Genomic DNA, 2,665 nt, shown 5'->3' with positions numbered 1-2,665 from the left:
ATTTCGGGGGGGCCCGGGCCCCCCGTGCCCCCCCCCCTGCGTACGTCCCTGGTTCGCAGCATAGCACAGCAACAGTTTTCGATTTTGTTTTTAAAAACAGCACAGGATAGCAATAGCACTCGTTTTTATTTTTGATGCTGTGGCTATGTGCTATGCTGCGTCACTTTCACAGCACCAGCATAGACCTTGTGCTGTGCTGTGAAAAACTAGTAGCAAATTCAAACACTGTACCAGACAACAACAACGAAGCAAATAATTGTAAGAAAACTACAGTTGGTGAATTTTTTGCTCGGTTTTATATTCTCTTGCACGACTTCTAATGGGAGCCCAAAAATTAAGCACGATCATGACATATAGTGCAGATCGTGTTTAGTCGTGTCGTGCAAAATCGTGATTTAAAAAAAAAGCACGATCTCGCGCGGCAAAAAATTTATTCCGGCACGACAAGTACAAGCACGGCGATTTTCGAGAAGGCACGAACACCCTCTACTCACGACACTACACGCGCCCCCCTCTAATATATGGATCATTGGAACTGCGTAGTGAACTAGATAGTTCCATATATTTCATTTGGCACAACTTTTTTGAAATATACCCAATACTGATAACGCTGATTCATGCAGTAGTAAACGTTATTATTCTTTTGGTGATACTATGCCGAACACTTTCGAATGCATTTAGTCGTTCACAATAATTTCAACTGTAAACAACTTTTACAAAAAGAAAAAAAAAAGGGTGAGACAAATAAAATAAGAAAATTTTCTGATAAGAAAAAAATAACCTTATATGACTCATTTTTAGTTTTAGATAGACAACATCGGATAGCGCATGCAGTTGTAAGTGTTATTGATAATAAGTTATTATTCGGCCAAACTCTTTCGAATGTCATTTCAAGTCTAAACAAAAAATATAATGTACGACAAATAAAAGATAACAAAAATCAAATAAATATCGTTAATTAATGTGAAATATTCTGTTAAAAACCTGCTCCCAAAGCATCAAAATATAGCACAAAAAATTTACACTGTGAACAACGTAATTTTCGTATTATGGCCATTACCGTCAATATAGGGTCGGGAAGTATCGGATAATTGTACATTTCTGATTCAATTGGTGTCCAAGGATTATATAAACACAATTCAAGGTCTTCTCTATGTAATTTGAGCCAAGAATTCCGAGGAATCTATTAACTTCCTGAGATGTCCTAGGAAAAATGTGAATTTATCGACACCCACATTCGCCAAGACAATAAAATGTATAAATGTTGCTGCTAATTCCATAAATTGTACGATAATACTCATATTTCCTTGGTGCGTACGTATACTTTTGTAAGAATCATTTTTTGGTTTTTTGTAAAAGTTACCGTTATTTATATTATGGAATATACTTTTATTGTATTAAATATTGTTTTTTAGTGAGACGAAATAAACCTGTGTACTTGGAATTTCATAAATATCATTATTTTTTCTAAAACCCGAGATTTATGGGGCGTACGTATACTTATGTAAGACTGTGTATGTTGAAAATTTTTAAGGGAGAAGTTTTATGACAACAGGGAGCTTTAAACGTCAAATTACAGATAGTTCGGTTAAAAATTGTAGCTAAAATTCTCAAATTACCCATGGTAGAACAAACCAGGTAAAGTAAGTACTACAACAAATACAACTCAACAACAACCACATAGGAATTTGTTTTTGTTTGGAACGTTAGTGCATCGTTGTCAGTATTGGGGATTTTTTCCCAAATTGGGGAATTTTTATTTGAAATGGGGAAAAAAATTTCGACTTTGGGAATTGGGAAAATGTTGAGGAAATCTGAAAAATATTTGGGGATTTTTGGGGAATTTCTTTTTTGACTAATTACTTCAGATTATCTGATCTTTTTTAATTTCAGTGAACGCGTGACGCACAAAATACATGCATCATATACTAACTGGTCGCAGCTGTAATAATTTATACTAGAACAGTGGGTTGAATTGAAATAACATTTTCCATTATTTCTACTGCTAAAGGAGACTTAAGGCCTGGGTGCATAAGCTGCCTCGCCTGCTTGCCTTGCTTGCTTCTGATAAAATGATAAAAAAAGGGCAACCCAGTTCGAAATTTGCTCGGCCTTCTTTATTCCTTTATTTTTATTATGTCAGAAATGAAGCAGGAAAGCGACGCAATCAGGCTAGACAGCTTATGTACCCAGGCCTTTAACTGCAAAAATGATTTCTGCATTGATGGGCAATTATGAAATTAAACTTTATTTAATAAAATTATAAAAGAGATAAATATGCTTAGGCCCGTTATTATATCCTGTTTGTAGTTAAATGTTGGCCGATATCGGACAGATAACCCGTTTTTTATTCCTACATGTTCGATTTAATAATAAGTGTCAGATAAATTAAACGGAACTTTGTGTTCCTTTTAAAATTTAAGGTGCGCCCAAAAACAGGAGAAATTTGAGAGCAAATTCAAATCAACCAATCGGATTTGAATAAATTTGATGTATACAGATTGTTTTGCTTGAAATGGAATTGAAGATGTAATAACAAATCCCTGGTAATGCGAACTTTATTCCTTATTTTTCTTAAAGTAAGGTATAACAAAAAGGAATTTTAAAGGAAAGATATAAGAAAGGACCTTAATCTAAGTTTTCCTGTGCACTCGAAAATTGAAAC

At 34.4% G+C, this 2,665-nt stretch overlaps 1 long non-coding RNA gene across 1 annotated transcript; it reads left to right on the top strand.

The window, feature by feature from the left end:
• The first annotated feature begins 658 nt into the window (after positions 1–658).
• On the top strand, positions 659–2,024 carry LOC141397116 (uncharacterized). The gene is made up of 3 exons (XR_012411307.1): positions 659–735; positions 808–1,310; positions 1,416–2,024. It is a non-coding gene; the product is annotated as an uncharacterized lncRNA (long non-coding RNA).
• Positions 2,025–2,665: the final 641 nt, after the last annotated feature.

This window comes from Musca autumnalis, unplaced genomic scaffold, assembly GCF_047663935.1.
Source record: "Musca autumnalis isolate F117 unplaced genomic scaffold, ASM4766393v1 scaffold_3, whole genome shotgun sequence".
Lineage (NCBI taxonomy): Eukaryota > Metazoa > Arthropoda > Insecta > Diptera > Muscidae > Musca > Musca autumnalis.
The sequence above is the reverse complement of the archived record's forward strand: the minus strand, read 5'-3'. Positions and strand labels throughout refer to the sequence as shown.